This window comes from Schistocerca cancellata, chromosome 11 (genome assembly GCF_023864275.1).
Source record: "Schistocerca cancellata isolate TAMUIC-IGC-003103 chromosome 11, iqSchCanc2.1, whole genome shotgun sequence".
NCBI classification, from domain to species: Eukaryota; Metazoa; Arthropoda; class Insecta; order Orthoptera; family Acrididae; genus Schistocerca; species Schistocerca cancellata.
In genome coordinates, this window is record NC_064636.1 from 172,829,887 (window position 1) to 172,851,455 (window position 21,569).

The window sequence follows — 21,569 nt, forward strand, 5'->3', positions numbered from 1 at the left end:
GATGTCATTGAAGGGAGATACTCGGATCCCTAAAGAAAATCCTGTCATTTCCATAGAATCGTTCCTCGATTTAGATGGAGATGTCATAGAACACACAGTAATTCATAGCGACGCAATTTCTGTGTTAAATCGTCAATGTGAGGGAGCGAGGATTGCAGTAAAGAAGGAATAGTGCATCGGAAAGGAGATACTCGTATCCCAAAAGAAAATCCTGCCGTTGTTATAGAAACGTTCCTCGATTTAGAAGGAGATGTCATAGAACCCACAGTAATTCATAGCGATGCTATTTCTGTGTTAATTCGTCAATGTGAGCGAGCGAGGGATGCAGTAAAGAAGGAATAGTGCATCGGAAAGGAGATAGTTGTATCCCTAAGGAAAATCCTTTCGTTACCACAGACACGTTTCTCGATTTAGATGGAGAATTGCTAGAACCCATAGTATGTCATACTGACACAATTTCTGTGTTAATTCGTCAGTGTGAGGGAGCGAGTGATGTAGTAAAGAAGGAATAGAGCATCGGAAAGAAGATATTCGTATCCCAAAAGTAAATCCTGTTGTTTCCATAGAAACGTTCCCTCAATTAGAAGGAGATGTCATTGAACCCACAGTAATTTATAGTGACGCAATTTCTCTGTCAACTCGTCAATGTGAGGGAGCGAGGGATGCAGTAAAGAAGGAATAGTGCATTGGAAAGAGATAGTCGTATCCCAAAAGAAAATCCTTTCGTTTCCGTAGAAACGTTTCTCGATTTAGATGAAGAGTTACTAGAACCCATAGTATGTCATACTGACACAATTTCTGTGTTAATTCGTCAATGTGAGGGAGCAAGGCACGCAGTAAAGAAGGAATAATGCATCGGAAAGGCGATAGTCGTATCCCAAAAGAAAATCCTGTCGTTTCCATAGAAACGTTTCACGATTTAGAAGGAGATGTCATGGTACCCACAGTAATTCATAGCGATGCAATTTCTGTGTTAATTCGTCAATGTGAGGGAGCGAGTGATGTAGTAAAGAAGGAATAGTGTATCGGAAAGGAGATAGTCGTATCCCAAAAGTAAATCCTTTCGTCTCCATAGAGACGTGCTCGATTTAGATGGAGCATTGCTAGAACCCATAGTATGTCATCCCGACACAATTTCTGTGTTAATTCGTCAATGTGAGGGAGCGAGTGATGTAGTAAAGAAGGAATAGTGTATCGGAAAGGAGATACTCGTATCCCTAAAGAAAATCTTGTCATTTCTATAGAAACGTTCGTCGATTTAGATGGAGATGTCACAGAACCCACAGTAATTCATAGCCACGCAATTTCTGTGTTAATTCGTCAATGTGAGGGAGCGAGGGATGCAGTAAAGAAGGAATAGTGCATCGGAAAGGAGATACTCGTATCCCAAAAGAAAATCCTTTCGTTACCATAGAAACGGTTCTCGATGTTGATAGAGAATTGCTAGAACCCATAGTATGTCATACTGACACAATTTCTGTGTTAATTCGTCAATATGAGGGAGCGAGTCATGTAGTAAAGAAGGAATAGAGCACCGGAAAGAAGATATTCGTATCCCAAAAGTAAATCCTGTTGTTTCCATAGTTACGTTCACTCAATTAGAAGGAGATGTCATTGAAGGGAGATACTCGGATCCCTAAAGAAAATCCTGTCATTTCCATAGAATCGTTCCTCGATTTAGATGGAGATGTCATAGAACACACAGTAATTCATAGCGACGCAATTTCTGTGTTAATTCGTCAATGTGAGGGAGCGAGGATTGCAGTAAAGAAGGAATAGTGCATCGGAAAGGAGATACTCGTATCCCAAAAGAAAATCCTGCCGTTGTTATAGAAACGTTCCTCGATTTAGAAGGAGATGTCATAGAACCCACAGTAATTCATAGCGATGCTATTTCTGTGTTAATTCGTCAATGTGAGCGAGCGAGGGATGCAGTAAAGAAGGAATAGTGCATCGGAAAGGAGATAGTTGTATCCCTAAGGAAAATCCTTTCGTTACCACAGACACGTTTCTCGATTTAGATGGAGAATTGCTAGAACCCATAGTATGTCATACTGACACAATTTCTGTGTTAATTCGTCAGTGTGAGGGAGCGAGTGATGTAGTAAAAAACGAATAGTGCATCGGAAATGAGATACTCGTATCCCAAAAGAAAATCCTGTCGTTTCCATAAAAACGTTCCTCGATTTAGAAGGAGATGTCATATAACCCACAGTAATCCATATCGACGCTGTTTCTGTGTTAATTCGTCAATGTGAGGGAGCGAGGGATGCAGTAAAGAAGAAATAGCGCATTGGAAAGAGATAGTCGTATCCCAACATATCACAACGACTATAATGGAAATGGGAAATGGACACGCTTATGTATTAATCACGTTGTTATACAACGATGTTACTGTGATCAAAGAAACTTTACCGCGACGATACTAACCTGGAAAAAAAAAAAATTATTGTGCAGCAGATGAATATGAACTGTAATAACGCACGATGTGTATAGGTCAACGCACCTGAAACATACGGACATTTTTCTTTGAAGTATTTCAAAACAATACTATGTAACTAAGAACATTCAACAATCTAAGTTGTATTGTGTTATAACAAATATTGTAAATTTGAAACTAAATTACGTGTCATAGAATGTAGTCTTCATATGTAATCTTGGTTGAATATTTTCTTTGTGCAACGACTGAGAAACCCGCGCACACGAACAATAAGAACTGCAATACTGTGCCGCGTGATCTAACTGTACGATATAACGGCAGTGCCGGAGTCACACAGACGCTTCTGCGCATGCGCGCACTCTATCTGCCAACATAAGAACTTATACGGCGCACCCGCGTCATTCAAATTTTGTATATAATGTGTATAATGTAAGTCATGTAAATAGTTGTAGATAACTTAGATTTTCTTGTGCCTTTAGGTGAATTGCTCGCCTGCAGGTGTGTCCTTTCGCCTCGCAATTCAGGGGGCAATATAAAGGCACATTTGCATGCCGAGCGTGAGTTTCCTCGGAAACGCGAAATATTAATTAAATAAATAATCAGTGACAAATAAATAAAGCCTATGGCACACAACTGCAGCGCCGTGTCGCTGATAAAACAAAAGCACAATTACGTTACTCTTATGTTTGATTAAGGAAAGGAGAGAGCTCTGGTAGAAGTGGTGTGAGAAGCACGTATTTTATTCTATTGTCTGGCACACCGCCATATTTCATGTTATAGAAGAATACTGCGAGTTGCAACCAGACTAGGCACTCGATTCTGTAAAGAATTTATATATTTATAAAAGTAAGTAGGATTATGAACTGTAGGCTTATTCATTGAATATATCTGATTTAACTAACTGTGTAACTTTTTTATGTTTAGTAGACAATCACCAATTATTTCAGTTTTATTTCACGGTCAACTACGAGTAACATTGCCTTTACGAAAAAAGCCAATGTCAAGCGTCTGATACCGAATAATTAAACGTCCACGTTCCAGATAAGTAAATATCAATTACAATTACAATCACCATCATACAGATAGAATAATTAATATTTAAATAATATTTTTTATTTTAATTATTTTATAAACCCATAGTATGTCATACTGACACAATTTCTGTTTTAATTCGTCAATGTGAGGGAACGAGTGATGTAGTAAAGAAGGAATTGTATATTAGAAAGGAGGTATCCCTAAAGAAAATCCTGTCATCTCCATAGAATCGTTCCTCGATTTAGATGGAGATGTCATAGAACACTCAGTAATTCATAGCGACGCAATTTCTGTGTTTATTCGTCCATGTGAGGGAGCGAGGAATGCAGTAAAGAAGAAATAGCGCATCCAAAAGGAGATAGTCGTATCCAAAAGAAAATCCTGTCGTTTCCATAGAAACGTTTCACGATTTAGAAGGACATGTCATAGTACCCACAGTAATTCATAGCGATGCAATTTCTGTGTTAATTCGTCAATGTGAGGGAGCGAGGGATGCAGTAAAGAAGAAATAGCGCATCCGAAAGGAGATAGTCGTATCCAAAAGAAAATCCTGTCGTAGCCATAGAAACGTTCCTCGATTTGGATGGAGAATTGCTAGAACCCATAGTATGACATACTGACACAATTACTGTGTTAATTCGTCCATGTGAGGGAGCGAGTGATATAGTAAAGAAGGAATAGTGCATCGGAAAGGAGATACTCGTATCCCAAAAGAAAATCCTGTCGTTTCCATAGAAACGTTCCTCGATTTAGAAGGAGATGTCATAGAACACATAGAAATTCATAGCGACGCAATTTCTGTGTTAATTGGTCAATGTGAGGGAGCGAGGGATGCAGTAAAGAAGGAATAGTGCATCGGAAACTAGATACTCGTATCCTTAAAGAAAATCCTGTCATTTCCATTGAATCGTTCCTCGATTTAGATGGAGATGTCATAGATCACACAGTAATCCATATCGACGCAATTTCTGTGTTAATTCGTCAATGTGAGGGAGCGAGTGATGTAGTAAAGAAGGAATTGTGCATAGGAAAAAAGATACTCGTATCCCAAAAGAAAATCCTGTCGTTTCCATAGAAACGTTCATCGATTTAGATGGAGAATTGCTAGAACCCATAGTATGACATACTGACACAATTTCTATGTTAATTCGTCAATGTGAGGGAGCGAGTGATGTAGTAAAGAAGGAATAGTGCATCGGAAAGGAGATACTCGTATCCCAAAAGAAAATCCTGTCGTTTCCATAGAAACGTTCCTCGATTTAGAAGGAGATGTCATAGAACACATAGAAATTCATAGCGACGCAATTTCTGTGTTAATTGGTCAATGTGAGGGAGCGAGGGATGCAGTAAAGAAGGAATAGTGCATCGGAAACTAGATACTCGTATCCTTAAAGAAAATCCTGTCATTTCCATTGAATCGTTCCTCGATTTAGATGGAGATGTCATAGATCACACAGTAATCCATATCGACGCAATTTCTGTGTTAATTCGTCAATGTGAGGGAGCGAGTGATGTAGTAAAGAAGGAATTGTGCATAGGAAAAAAGATACTCGTATCCCAAAAGAAAATCCTGTCGTTTCCATAGAAACGTTCATCGATTTAGATGGAGAATTGCTAGAACCCATAGTATGTCATACTGACACAATTTCTGTGTTAATTCATTATGTGAGGGAAGGAGTGATGTAGTAAAGAAGAAATTGTGTATTAGAAAGGAGGTATCCCTAAAGAAAATCCTGTCATTTCCATAGAATCGTTCCTCGATTTAAATGGATGTGTCATAGAACCCTCAGTAATTCATAGCGACGCAATTTCAGTGTCTATTCGTCCATGTGAGGGAACGAGGGATGCAGTAAAGCAGAAATAGCGCATCCGAAAGGAGATAGTCGTATCCAAAAGAAAATCCTGTCGTTTCCATAGAAACGTTTCACGATTTAGATGGAGATGTCATAGTACCCACAGTAACTCATTGCGATGCAATTTCTGTGTTAATTCGTCAATGTGAGGGAGCGAGGGATGCAGTAAAGAAGAAATAGCGCATCCGAAAGGAGATAGTCGTAACCAAAAGAAAATCCTGTCGTATCCATAGAAACGTTTCTCGATTTGGATGGAGAATTGCTAGAACCCATAGTATGCCATACTGACACAATTACTGTGTTAATTCGTCCATGTGAGGGAGCGAGTGATATAGTAAAGAAGGAATAGTGCATCGGAAAGGAGATAGTCGTATCCCAAAAGAAAATCCTTTCGTTTCCATAGAAACGTTTCTCGATTTAGATGGAGAGTTACTAGAACCCATAGTATGTCATACTGACACAATTTCTATGTTAATTCGTCAATGTGAGGGAGCGAGTGATGTAGTAAAGAAGGAATAGTGCATCGGAAAGGAGATACTCGTATCCCAAAAGAAAATCCTGTCGTTTCCATAGAAACGTTCCTCGATTTAGTAGGAGATGTCATAGAACCCATAGAAATTCATAGTGACGCAATTTCTGTGTTAATTGGTCAATGTGAGGGAGCGAGGGATGCAGTAAAGAAGGAATAGTGCATCGGACAGGAGATAGTCGTATCCCAAAAGAAAATCCTTTCGTTTCCATAGAAACGTTTCTCGATTTAGATGGAGAGTTACTAGAACCCATAGTATGTCATACTGACACAATTTCGGTATTAATTCGTCAATGTGAGGGAGCGAGTGATTTAGTAAAGAAGGAATAGTGCATCGGAAAGAAGATACTCGTATCCCAAAAGAAAATCCTGTCGCTTCCATAGAAACGTTCCTCGATTTAGTAGGAGATGTCATAGAACACATAGAAATTCATAGCGACGCAATTTCTGTGTTAATTGGTCAATGTGAGGGAGCGAGGGATGCAGTAAAGAAGGAATAGTGCATCGGAAACTAGATACTCGTATCCTTAAAGAAAATCCTGTCATTTCCATTGAATCGTTGCTCGATTTAGATGGAGATGTCATAGATCACACAGTAAAACATATCGACGCAATTTCTGTGTTAATTCGTCAATGTGAGGGAGCGAGTGATGTAGTAAAGAAGGAATTGTGCATCGGAAAGGAGATACTCGTATCCCAAAAGAAAATCGTGTCGTTTCCATAGAAACGTTCCTCGATTTAGTAGGAGATGTCATAGAACCCACAGTAATTCGTAGCGACGCAATTTCTGTGTTAATTCGTCAATGTGAGGGAGCGTGGGATGCAGTAAAGAAGGAATAGTGCATCGGAAAGGAGATAGTCGTATCCCAAAAGAAAATCCTTACGTTTCCATAGAAACGTTCATCGATTTAGATGGAGAGTTGCTAGAACCCATAGTATGTCATACTGACACAATTTCTGTGTTAATTCGTCAATGTGAGGGAAGGAGTGATGTAGTGAAGAAGAAATTGTGTATTAGAAAGGAGGTATCCCTAAAGAAAATCCTGTCATTTCCATAGAATCGTTCCTCGATTTAAATGGATGTGTCATAGAACCCTCAGTAATTCATAGCGACGCAATTTCTGTGTCTATTCGTCCATGTGAGGGAACGAGGGATGCAGTAAAGCAGAAATAGCGCATCCGAAAGGAGATAGTCGTATCCAAAAGAAAATCCTGTCGTTTCCATAGAAACGTTTCACGATTTAGAAGGAGATGTCATAGTACCCACAGTAATTCATTGCGATGCAATTTCTGTGTTAATTCGTCAATGTGAGGGAGCGAGGGATGCAGTAAAGAAGAAATAGCGCATCCGAAAGGAGATAGTCGTAACCAAAAGAAAATCCTGTCGTATCCATAGAAACGTTTCTCGATTTGGATGGAGAATTGCTAGAACCCATAGTATGTCATACTGACACAATTTCTATGTTAATTCGTCAATGTGAGGGAGCGAGTGATGTAGTAAAGAAGGAATACTGCATCGGAAAGGAGATACTCGTATCCCAAAAGAAAATCCTGTCGTTTCCATAGAAACGTTCCTCGATTTAGTAGGAGATGTCATAGAATCCATAGAAATTCATAGCGACGCAATTTCTGTGTTAATTGGTCAATGTGAGGGAGCGAGGGATGCAGGAAAGAAGGAATAGTGCATCGGACAGGAGATAATCGTATCCCAAAAGAAAATCCTTTCGTTTCCATAGAAACGTTTCTCGATTTAGATGGAGAGTTACTAGAACCCATAGTATGTCATACTGACACAATTTCGGTGTTAATTCGTCAATGTGAGGGAGCGAGTGATTTAGTAAAGAAGGAATAGTGCATCGGAAAGAAGATACTCGTATCCCAAAAGAAAGTCCTGTCGTTTCCATAGAAACGTTCCTCGATTTAGTAGGAGATGTCATAGAACACATAGAAATTCATAGCGACGCAATTTCAGTGTTAATTGGTCAATGCGAGGGAGCGAGGGATGCAGTAAAGAAGGAATAGTGCATCGGAAACTAGATACTCGTATCCTTAAAGAAAATCCTGTCATTTCCATAGAATCGTTCCACGATTTAAATGGATGTGTCATAGAACCCTGAGTAATTCATAGCGACGCAATTTCTGTGTTTATTCGTCCATGTGAGGGAGCGAGGGATGCAGTAAAGCAGAAATAGCGCATCCGAAAGGAGATAGTCGTAGCCAAAAGAAAATCCTGCGTTTCCATAGAAACGTTTCTCGATTTGGATGGAGAATTGCTAGAACCCATAGTATGCCATACTGACACAATTACTGTGTTAATTCGTCCATGTGAGGGAGCGAGTGATATAGTAAAGAAGGAATAGTGCATCGGAAAGGAGATAGTCGTATCCCAAAAGAAAATCCTTTCGTTTCCATAGAAACGTTTCTCGATTTAGATGGAGAGTTACTAGAACCCATAGTATGTCATACTGACACAATTTCTATGTTAATTCGTCAATGTGAGGGAGCGAGTGATGTAGTAAAGAAGGAATAGTGCATCGGAAAGGAGATACTCGTATCCCAAAAGAAAATCCTGTCGTTTCCATAGAAACGTTCCTCGATTTAGTAGGAGATGTCATAGAACCCATAGAAATTCATAGCGACGCAATTTCTGTGTTAATTGGTCAATGTGAGGGAACGAGGGATGCAGTAAAGAAGGAATAGTGCATCGGACAGGAGATAGTCGTATCCCAAAAGAAAATCCTTTCGTTTCCATAGAAACGTTTCTCGATTTAGATGGAGAGTTACTAGAACCCATAGTATGTCATACTGACACAATTTCGGTGTTAATTCGTCAATGTGAGGGAGCGAGTGATTTAGTAAAGAAGGAATAGTGCATCGGAAAGAAGATACTCGTATCCCAAAAGAAAATCCTGTCGTTTCCATAGAAACGTTCCTCGATTTAGTAGGAGATGTCATAGAACACATAGAAATTCATAGCGACGCAATTTCTGTGTTAATTGGTCAATGCGAGGGAGCGAGGGATGCAGTAAAGAAGGAATAGTGCATCGGAAACTAGATACTCGTATCCTTAAAGAAAATCCTGTCATTTCCATTGAATCGTTCCTCGATTTAGATGGAGATGTCATAGATCACACAGTAAAACATATCGACGCAATTTCTGTGTTAATTCGTCAATGTGAGGGAGCGAGTGATGTAGTAAAGAAGGAATTGTGCATCGGAAAGGAGATACTCGTATCCCAAAAGAAAATCCTGTCGTTTCCATAGAAATGTTCCTCGATTTAGTAGGAGATGTCATAGAACCCATAGAAATTCATAGCGACGCATTTCTGTGTTAATTGGTCAATGTGAGGGAGCGAGGGATGCAGTAAAGAAGGAATAGTGCATCGGACAGGAGATAGTCGTATCCCAAAAGAAAATCCTTTCGTTTCCATAGAAACGTTTCTCGATTTAGATGGAGAGTTACTAGAACCCATAGTATGTCATACTGACACAATTTCGGTATTAATTCGTCAATGTGAGGGAGCGAGTGATTTAGTAAAGAAGGAATAGTGCATCGGAAAGAAGATACTCGTATCCCAAAAGAAAATCCTGTCGCTTCCATAGAAACGTTCCTCGATTTAGTAGGAGATGTCATAGAACACATAGAAATTCATAGCGACGCAATTTCTGTGTTAATTGGTCAATGTGAGGGAGCGAGGGATGCAGTAAAGAAGGAATAGTGCATCGGAAACTAGATACTCGTATCCTTAAAGAAAATCCTGTCATTTCCATTGAATCGTTGCTCGATTTAGATGGAGATGTCATAGATCACACAGTAAAACATATCGACGCAATTTCTGTGTTAATTCGTCAATGTGAGGGAGCGAGTGATGTAGTAAAGAAGGAATTGTGCATCGGAAAGGAGATACTCGTATCCCAAAAGAAAATCGTGTCGTTTCCATAGAAACGTTCCTCGATTTAGTAGGAGATGTCATAGAACCCACAGTAATTCGTAGCGACGCAATTTCTGTGTTAATTCGTCAATGTGAGGGAGCGAGGGATGCAGTAAAGAAGGAATAGTGCATCGGAAAGGAGATAGTCGTATCCTAAAAGAAAATCCTTACGTTTCCATAGAAACGTTCATCGATTTAGATGGAGAGTTGCTAGAACCCATAGTATGTCATACTGACACAATTTCTGTGTTAATTCGTCAATGTGAGGGAAGGAGTGATGTAGTGAAGAAGAAATTGTGTATTAGAAAGGAGGTATCCCTAAAGAAAATCCTGTCATTTCCATAGAATCGTTCCACGATTTAAATGGATGTGTCATAGAACCCTCAGTAATTCATAGCGACGCAATTTCTGTGTTTATTCGTCCATGTGAGGGAGCGAGGGATGCAGTAAAGCAGAAATAGCGCATCCGAAAGGAGATAGTCGTAGCCAAAAGAAAATCCTGCGTTTCCATAGAAACGTTTCACGATTTAGAAGGAGATGTCATAGTACCCACAGTAATTCATAGCGATGCAATTTCTGTGTTAATTCGTCAATGTGAGGGAGCGAGGGATGCAGTAAAGAAGAAATAGCGCATCCGAAAGGAGATAGTCGTATCCAAAAGAAAATCCTGTCGTATCCATAGAAACGTTTCTCGATTTGGATGGAGAATTGCTAGAACCCATAGTATGCCATACTGACATAATTTCTGTGTTAATTCGTCAATGTGAAAGAGCGAGTGATGTAGTAAAGAAGGAATAGTGCATCGGAAAGGAGATAGTCGTATCCCAAAAGAAAATCCTTTCGTTCCCATAGAAACGTTTCTCGATTTAGATGGAGAGTTACTAGTACCCATAGTATGTCATACTGACACAATTTCTGTGTTAATTCGTCAGTGTGAGGGAGGGAGTGATGTAGTAAAAAACGAATAGTGCATCGGAAATGAGATACTCGTATCCCAAAAGATAATTCTGTCGTTTGCATAAAAACGTTCCTCGATTTAGAAGGAGATGTCATATAACCCACAGTAATCCATATCGACGCAGTTTCTGTGTTAATTCGTCAATGTGAGGGAGCGAGGGATGCAGTAAGGAAGGAATTGTGCATTGGAAAGAGATAGTCGTATCCCAAAAGAAAATCCTTTCGTTTCCGTAGAAACGTTTCTCGATTTGGATGGAGAGTTACTAGAACCCATAGTATGTCATACTGACACAATTTCTGTGTTAATTCGTCAATGTGAGGGAGCGAGTGATGTAGAAAAAAAGGAAAAGTGCATCGGAAAGGAGATACTCGTATCCCAAAAGAAAATCCTGTCGTTTCCATAGAAACGTTCCTCGATTTAGTAGGAGATGTCATAGAACCCATAGAAAATCATAGCGACGCAATTTCTGTGTTGATTGGTCAACGTGAGGGAGCGAGGGATGCAGTAAAGAAGGAATAGTGCATCGGAAACTAGATAGCCGTATCCCAAAAGAAAATCCTGTCGTTTCCCACAGAAACGTTTCTGGATTTAGATGGAGAATTACTAGAACCCATAGTATGTCATACTGACACAATTTCTGTGTTAATTCGTGAATGTGAGGGAGCGAGTGATGTAGAAAAAAAGGAATAGTGCATCGGAAAGGAGATACTCGTATCCCAAAAGAAAATCCTGTCGTTTCCATAGAAACGTTCCTCGATTTAGTAGGAGATGTCATAGAACCCATAGAAATTCATAGCGACGCAATTTCTGTGTTAATTCTTCAATATGAGGGAGCGAGGGATGCAGTAAAGAAGGAATAGTGCATCGGAAAATAGATACTCGTTTCCTTAAAGAAAATTCTGTCATTTCCATAGAAGTGTTCCTCGATTTAGATGGAGATATCATAGAACCCACAGTAATTCATAGCGGCGCAATTTCTGTGTTAATTCGTCAATGTGAGGCAGCGAGTGATGTAGTAAAGAAGGAATTGTGCATCGGAAAGGAGATACTCGTATCCCAAAAGAAAATCCTGTCGTGTCTGTAGAAACGATTTTCGATTTAGATGGAGAATTGCTAGAACCCATAGTATGTCATACTGACACAATTTATGTGTTAATTCGTCAATGTGAGGGAGCGAGTGATAGAGAAAAGAAGGAATTGTGCATCGGAAAGGAGATACTCGTATCTCAAAAGAAAATCCTGTCGTTTCCATAGAAACGTTCCTCGATTTAGTAGATGTCATAGAACCCATAGAAATTCATAGCAACGCAATTTCTGTGTTGATTGGTCAATGTGAGGGAGCGAGGGATGCAGTAAAGAAGGAATAGTGCAGCGGAAACTAGATAGTCGTATCCCAAAAGAAAATCCTGTCGTTTGCATAGAAACGTTTCTCGATTTAGATGGAGAGTTACTAGAACCCATAGTTTGTCATACTGACACAATTTATATGTTAATTCGTCAATGTGAGAGAGCGAGTGATGTAGTAAAGAAGGAATACTGCATCGGAAAGGAGATACTCGTGTCCCAAAAGAAAATCCTGTCGTTTCCATAGAAACGTTCCTCGATTTAGTAAGAGATGTCATAGAACCCATAGAAATTCATAGCGACGCAATTTCTGTGTTAATTGGTCAATGTGAGGGAGCGACGGATGCAGTAAAGAAGGATTAGTGCATCGGACAGGAGATAGTCGTATCCCAAAAGAAAATCCTTTCGTTTCCATAGAAACGTTTCTCGATTTAGATGGAGAGTAACTAGAACCCATAGTATGTCATACTGACACAATTTCCGTGTTAATTCGTCAATGTGAGGGAGCGAGTGATGCAGTAAAGAAGGAATAGTGCATCGGAAAATAGATACTCGTATCCCTAAAGAAAATCCCGTCATTTCCGTAGAATCGTTCCTCGATTTAGATGGAGATGTCATAGATCACACAGTAATTCAGAGCGACGCAATTTCGGTGTTAATTCGACAATGTGACGGAGCAAGTAATGCAGTAAAGAAGGAATCGTGCATCGGAAAGGAGATACTCGTATCCCAAAAGAAAATCCTGTCGTATCGTTAGAAACGTTTTTCGATTTAGATGGAGAATTGCTAGAACCCATAGTATGTCATACTGACACAATTTCTGTGTTATCTCGTCAATGTGAGGGAGCGAGTGATGTAGTAAAGAAGGAATAGTGCATTGGAAAGGAGATAGTCGTATCTCAAAAGAAAATCCTTTCGTTTCCATAGAAACGTTTCTCGATTTAGATGGAGAGTTACTAGAACCCGTAGTATGTCATACTGACACAAATTCTGTGTTAATTCGTCAGTGTGAGGGAGCGAGGATTGCAGTAAAGAAGGAATAGTTCATCGGAAAGGATATAGTCGTATCCCAAAATAAAATCCTTTCGGTCCCATAGAAACGTTTCTCGATTTAGATGGAGAATTGCTAGAACCCATAGTTTGTGATACTGACTCAATTTCTGCGTTAATTCGTCAATGTGAGGGAGCGAGTGATGTAGTAAAGAAGGGATAGTGCATCGGAAAGGAGATAGTCGTATCCCAAAAGAAAATAATACCGTTTCCATAGAAACGTTACTAGATTTAGAAGCAGAAGTCTTACAACACATAGTATTTCATAGCGACGCAATTTCTGTGTTAATTCGTCAATGTGAGGGAGCGAGGGATGCAGTAGAGAAGGAATAGTGCGTCGGAAAGGAGATACTCATATCCCAAAAGGAAATCCTTTCGTTTCCATAGAAACGTTTCTCGATTTAGAAGGAGGTGTAATAGAACCCACAGTATTTCATAGCAACGCAATTTCTGTGTTAATTCATCAATGTGAGGGAGCGAGGATTGCAGTAAAGAAGGAATAGTGCATCGGAAAGGAGATACTCGTATCCCAAAAGAAAATCCTTTCCTATCCATTGAAACGTTTCTCGATTTAGATGGAGAATTGCTAGAACCCATAGTATGTCATACTGACTCAATTTCTGTGTTAATTCGCAAATGTGAGGGAGAGAGTGATGTAGTGAAGAAGGAATAGTGCATCGGATACGAGATACTCGTATCACAAAAGAGAATCCTGTCGTTTCCATAGAAACGTTCCTCGATTTAGAAGGAGATGTCATAGAACCCACAGCAATTCACAGCGACGCAATTTCAGTGTTAATTTGTCAATGTGAGGGAGCCAGGGATGCAGTAATGAAGGAATAGTGCATCGGAAAGGAGACAGTCGTATCTTAAAAGAAAATCCTTTCTTTTCGATAGAAACGTTTCTCGATTTAGATGGAGAATTGCTGGAACCCATAGTATGTCATACTGACAAAATTTCTGTGTTAATTCGTCAATGTGATTGAGCGAGTGATGTAGTAAAGAAGGAATAGTGCATCGGAAAGGAGATACTCGTACCCTAAAAGAAAATCCTGTCGTTTCCATAGAAACGTTTCTCGATTTAGAAGGAGGTGTCATAGAACCCACAGTATTTCATAGCGACGCAATTTCTGTGTTAATTCGTCAATGTGAGGGAGCGAGGATTGCAGTAAAGAAGGAATAGTGCATCGTAAAGGCGATACTCGTATCCCAAAAGAAAATTATGTCGTATCCATTGAGACGTTTCTCGATTTAGATGGAGAATTGCTAGAACCCATAGTATGTCATACTGACACAATTTCTGTGTTAATTCGCAAATTTGAGGGAGAGAGTGATGTAGTGAAGAAGGAATAGTATATCGGAAAGGAGATACTCGTATCCCAAAAGAGAATCCTGTCGTTTCCATAGAAACGTTCCTCGATTTAGAAGGAGATGTCATAGAACCCACAGCAATTCATAGCGACGCAATTTCGGTGTTAATTCGTCAATGTGTGGGAGCCAGGGATGCAGTAAAGAAGGAATAGTGCGTCGGAAAGGAGATAGTCGTATCCCAAAAGAAAATCCTTTCTTTTCCATAGAAACGTTTCTTGATTTAGATGGAGAATTGCTAGAACCCATAGTATGTCATACTGACAAAATATCTGTGTTAATTCGTCAATGTGATTGAGCGAGTGATGTAGTAAAGAAGGAATAGTGCATCGGAAATGAGATACTCGTACCCTAAAAGAAAATCCTGTCGTTTCAATAGAAACGTTCCACGATTTAGAAGGTGGTGTCATAGAACCCACAGTATTTCATAGCGACGCAATGTCTGTGTTAATTCGCCATTGTGAGGGAGCGAGGATTGCAGTAAAGAAGGAACAGTGCATCGGAAAGGAGATACTCGTATCCCAAAAGAAAATCCTGTCGTATCCATTGAAACGTTTCTCGATTTAGATGGAGAATTGCTAGAACCCATAGTATGTCATACTGACACAATTTCTGTGTTAATTCGCAAATGTGAGGGAGAGAGTGATGTAGTGAAGATAGTATAGTGCATCGGATACGAGATATTCGTATCCCAAAATAAAATCCTGTCGTTTCCATAGAAACTTTCCTCGATTTAGAAGGAGATGCCATAGAACCCACAGTATTTCAAAGCGACGCAATTTCTGTGTTAATTCATAAATGTGAGGGAGCGTGGGTTGTAGTAAAGAAATAATAGTGTATCGGAAAGGAGATAGTCGTATCGCAAAATAAAATCCTTTCGTTTCCATAGAAACGATTCTCGATTTAGATGGAGAATTGCTAGAACCCATAGTATGTCATACTGACACAATATCTGTGTTAATTCCTCCATTTGAGGGAACGATTGATGTAGTAAAGAAGGAATAGTATATCGGAAAGGACATACTCGTATCCCAAAAGAGAATCCTGTCGTTTCCATAGAAACGTTTCTCGATTTAGAAGGAGATGTCATAGAACCCCCAGCAATTCATAGCGACGCAATTTCAGTGTTAATTCATCAATGTGAGGGAGCCAGGAATGCAGTAAAGAAGGAATAGTGCATCGGAAAGGAGATACTCGTATCCCAAAAGAAAATCCTGTCGTATCCATAGAAACGTTTCTCGATTTAGATGGAGAATTGCTAGACCCATAGTATGTCATACTGACACAATTTATGTGTTAATTCGTCAATGTGATTGAGCGAGTGATGTAGTAAAGAAGGAATAGTGCATCGGAAGGGAGATATCCGTATCCCAAAAGAAAATCCTGTCGTTTCCATAGAAACGTGCCTCGATTTAGAAGGAGATGTCATAGAACCCATAGTAATTCATAGCGACGCAATTTCTGTGTTAATTCTTTAATGTGAGGGTGCCAGGGATGCAGTAAAGAAGGAATAGTGCATCGGAAAGGAGATAGTCGTATCCCAAAAGAAAATCCTTTCTTTTCCATTGAAACGTTTCTCGATTTAGATGGAGAATTGCTAGAACCCATAGCATGTCATATTGACAAAATTTCTGTGTTAATTCGTCAATGTGATTGAGCGAGTGATGTAGTAAAGAAGGAATAGTGCATCGGAAATGGGATACTCGTACCCTAAAAGAAAATCCTGTCGTTTCCATAGAAACGTTTCTCGATTTAGAAGGAGGTTTCATAGAACCCACAGTATTTCATAGCGACGCAATTTCGGTGTTAATTCGTCAATGTGAGGGAGCGAGGATTGCAGTAAAGAAGGAATAGTGCATCGGAAAGGAGATACTCGTATCCCAAAAGAAAATCCTGTCGTATCCATAGAAACGTCTCTCGATTTAGATGGAGAATTGCTAGAACCCATAGTATGTCATACTGACAGAATTTCTGTGGTAATTCCTCAATGTGAGGGAACGATTGATGTAGTAAAGAAGGAATAGTATATCGGAAAGGAGATACTCGTATCCCAAAAGTGAATCCTGTCGTTTCCATAGAAACGTTTCTCGATTTAGAAGGAGATGTCATAGAACCCACAGCAATTCATAGCGACGCAATTTCAGTGTTAATTCGTCAATGTGAGGTAGCCAGGGACGCAGTAAAGAAGGAATAGTGCATCGGAAAGGAGATACTCGTATCCCAAAAGAAAATCCTGTCGTATCCATAGAAACGTTTCTCGATTTAGATGGAGAATTGCTAGACACATAGTATGTCATACTGACACAATTTATGTGTTAATTCGTCAATGTGATTGAGCGAGTGATGTAGTAAAGAAGGAATAGTGCATCGGAAAGGAGATATCCGTATCCCAAAAGAAAATCCTGTCGTTTCCATAGAAATGTGCCTCGATTTAGAAGGAGATGTCGAAGAACCCACAGTATTTCAAAGCGACGCAATTTCTGTGTTAATTCATCAATGTGAGGGAGCGAGGGTTGTAGTAAAGAAATAATAGTGCATCGGAAAGCAGATAGTCGTATCGCAAAATAAAATCCTTTCGTTTCCACAGAAACGATTCTCGATTTAGATGGAGAATTGCTAGAACCCATAGTATGTCATACTGACACAATATCTGTGTTAATTCCTCAATGTGAGGGAACGATTGATGTAGTAAAGAAGGAATAGTATATCGGAAAGGAGACACTCGTATCCCAAAAGAGAATCCTGTCGTTTCCATAGAAACGTTCCTCGATTTAGAAGGAGGTGTCATAGAACCCACAGCAATTCATAGCGACGCAATTTCAGTGTTAATTCGTCAATGTGAGGGAGCCAGGGATGCAGTATAGAAGGAATAGTGCATCGGAAAGGAGATAGTCGTATCCCAAAAGAAAATCCTTACTTTTCCATAGAAACGCTTCTCGATTTAGATGGAGAATTGCTAGAACCCATAGCATGTCATATTGACAAAATTTCTGTGTTAATTCGTCAATGTGATTGAGCGAGAGATGTAGAAAAGAAGGAATAGTGCATCGGAAATGAGATACTCGTACCCTAAAAGAAAATCCTGTCGTTTCCATAGAAACGTTCCTCGATTTAGAAGGAGGTGTCATAGAACCCACAGTATTTCATAGCGACGCAATTTCTGTGTTAATTCGTCAATGTGAGTGAGCGAGGATTGCAGTAAAGAGGGAATAGTGCATCGGAAAGGAGATACTCGTCTCCCAAAAGAAAATCCTGTCGTATCCATAGAAACGTTTCTCGATTTAGATGGAGAACTGCTAGAACCCATAGTATGTCATACTGACACAATTTCTGTGTTAATTCCTCAATGTGAGGGAACGATTGATGTAGTAAAGAAGGAATAGTATATCGGAAAGGAGATACTCGTATCCCAAAAGAGAATCTTGTCGTTTCCATAGAAACGTTTCTCGATTTAGAAGGAGATGTCATAGAACCCACAGCAATTCATAGCGACGCAATTTCAGTGTTAAGTCGTCAATGTGAGGGAGCCAGGGATGCAGTAAAGAAGGAATAGTGCATCGGAAAGGAGATAGTCGTATCCCAAAAGAAAATCCTTTTTTTTCCATCAACACGTTTCTCGATTTAGATGGAGAATTGCTAGAACCCATAGTATGTCATACTGACAAAATTTCTGTGTTAATTCGTCAAGGTGATTGAGCGAGTGATGTAGTAAAGAAGGAATAGTGCATCGGAAATGAGATACTCGTACCCTAAAAGAAAATCCTGTCGTTTCCATAGAAACGTTCCTCGATTTAGAAGGAGGTGTCATAGAACCCACAGTATTTCATAGTGACGCAATTTCTGTGTTAATTCGTCAATGTGAGGGAGCGAGGATTGCAGTAAAGAAGGAATAGTGCATCGGAAAGGAGATACTCGTATCCCAAAAGAAAATCCTGTCGTATCCTTAGAAACGTCTCTCGATTTAGATGGAGAATTGCTAGAACCCATAGTATGTCATACTGACAGAATTTCTGTGGTAATTCCTCAATGTGAGGGAACGATTGATGTAGTAAAGAAGGAATAGTATATCGGAAAGGAGATACTCGTATCCCAAAAGTGAATCCTGTCGTTTCCATAGAAACGTTTCTCGATTTAGAAGGAGATGTCATAGAACCCACAGCAATTCATAGCGACGCAATTTCAGTGTTAATTCGTCAATGTGAGGGAGCCAGGGACGCAGTAAAGAAGGAATAGTGCATCGGAAAGGAGATACTCGTATCCCAAAAGAAAATCCTGTCGTATCCATAGAAACGTTTCTCGATTTAGATGGAGAATTGCTAGACACATAGTATGTCATACTGACACAATTTATGTGTTAATTCGTCAATGTGATTGAGCGAGTGATGTAGTAAAGAAGGAATAGTGCATCGGAAAGGAGATATCCGTATCCCAAAAGAAAATCCTGTCGTTTCCATAGAAATGTGTGTCATAGAAGGTGTCATAGAACCCACAGTATTTCATAGCGACGCAATTTCTGTGTTAATTCGTCAAAGTGAGGGAGCGAGGATTGCAGTAAAGAAGGAATAGGGCATCGGAAAGGAGATACTCGTATCCCAAAAGAAAATCACGTCGTATTTATTGAAACGTTTCTCGATTTAGATGGAGAATTGCTAGAACCCATAGTATGTCATACTGACACAATTTCTGTGTTAATTCGCAAATGTGAGGGAGAGAGTGATGTAGTGAAGAAGGAATAGTATATCGGAAAGGAGATACTCGTATCCCAAAAGAGAATCCTGTCGTTTCCATAGAAACGTTCCTCGATTTAGAAGGAGATGTCATAGAACACACAGCAATTCATAGCGACGCAATATCAGTGTTAATTCGTCAATGTGAGGGATCCAGGGATGCAGTAAAGAAGGAATAGTGCATCGGAAAGGAGATAGTCGTATCCCAAAAGAAAATCCTTTCTTTTCCATCAAAACGTTTCTCGATTTAGATGGAGAATTGCTAGAACCCATAGTATGTCATACTGACAAAAATTCTGTGTTAATTCGTCAATGTGATTGAGCGAGTGATGTTGTAAAGAAGGAATAGTGCATCGGAAATGAGATACTCGTACCCTAAAAGAAAATCCTGTCGTTTCCATAGAAACGTTCCTCGATTTAGAAGGAGGTGTCATAGAACCCACAGTATTTCATAGCGACGCAATTTCTGTGTTAATTCGTCAATGTGAGGGAGCGAGGATTGCAGTAAAGAAGGAATAGTGCATCGGAATGGAGATACTCGTATCCCAAAAGAAAATCCTGTCGTATCCATTGAAACGTTTCTCGATTTAGATGGAGAATTGCTAGAACCCATAGTATGTCATACTGACACAATTTCGGGGTTAATTCGCAAATGTGAGGGAGAGAGTGATGTAGTGAAGATAGAATAGTGCATTGGATACGAGATATTCGTATCCCAAAATAAAATCCTGTCGTTTCCATAGAAAAGTTCCTCGATTTAGAAGGAGATGTCGAAGAACCCACAGTATTTCAAAGCGACGCAATTTCTGTGTTAATTCATCAATGTGGGGGAGCGAGGGTTGTAGTAAAGAAATAATAGTGCATCGGAAAGGAGATAGTCGTATCGCAAAATAAAATCCTTTCGTTTCCACAGAAACGATTCTCGATTTAGATGGTGAATTGCTAGAACCCATAGTATGTCATACTGACACAATATCTGTGTTAATTCCTCAATGTGAGGGAACGATTGATGTAGTAAAGAAGGAATAGTATATCGGAAAGGGGATACTCGTATCCCAAAAGAGAATCCTGTCGTTTCCATAGAAACGTTCCTCGATTTAGAGGGAGGTGTCATAGAACCCACAGCAATTCATAGCGACGCAATTTCAGTGTTAATTCGTCAATGTGAGGGAGCCAGGGATGCAGTATAGAAGGAATAGTGTATCGGAAAGGAGATAGTCGTATCCCAAAAGAAAATCCTTACTTTTCCATAGAAACGCTTCTCGATTTAGATGGAGAATTGCTAGAACCCATAGCATGTCATATTGACAAAATTTCTGTGTTAATTCGTCAATGTGATTGAGCGAGTGATGTAGTAAAGAAGGAATAGTGCATCGGAAATGAGATACTCGTACCCTAAAAGAAAATCCTGTCGTTTCCACAGAAACGTTCCTCGATGTAGAAGGAGGTGTCATAGAACCCACAGTATTTCATAGCGACGCAATTTCTGTGTTAATTCGTCAATGTGAGTGAGCGAGGATTGCAGTAAAGAGGGAATAGTGCATCGGAAAGGAGATACTCGTATCCCAAAAGAAAATCCAGTCGTATCCATAGAAACGTTTCTCGATTTAGATGGAGAACTGCTAGAACCCATAGTATGTCATACTGACACAATTTCTGTGTTAATTCCTCAATGTGAGGGAACGATTGATGTAGTAAAGAAGGAATAGTATATCGGAAAGGAGATACTCGTATCCCAAAAGACAATCTTGTCGTTTCCATAGAAACGTTTCTCGATTTAGAAGGAGATGTCATAGAACCCACAGCAATTCATAGCGACGCAATTTCAGTGTTAAGTCGTCAATGTGAGGGAGCCAGGGATGCAGTAAAGAAGGAATAGTGCATCGGAAAGGAGATACTCGTATCCCAAAAGAAAATCCTGTCGTATCCATAGAAACGTTTCTCGATTTAGATGGAGAATTGCTAGACCCATAGTATGTCATACTGACACAATTTATGTGTTAATTCGTCAAGGTGATTGAGCGAGTGATGTAGTAAAGAAGGAATAGTGCATCGGAAAGGAGATATCCGTATCCCAAAAGAAAATCCTGTAGTTTCCATAGAAACGTGATTCGATTTAGAAGGAGATGTCATAGAACCCACAGTAATTCATAGCGACGCAATTCCTGTGTTAATTCTGCAATGTGAGGGAGCGAGGGATGCAGTAAAGAAGGAATAGTGCATCGGAAAGTAGATACTCGTCTCCCAAAAGAAAATCCTGTCGTATCCATAGAAACGTTTCTCGATTTAGATGGAGAATTGCTAGAACCCATAGTAGGTCATACTGACACAAC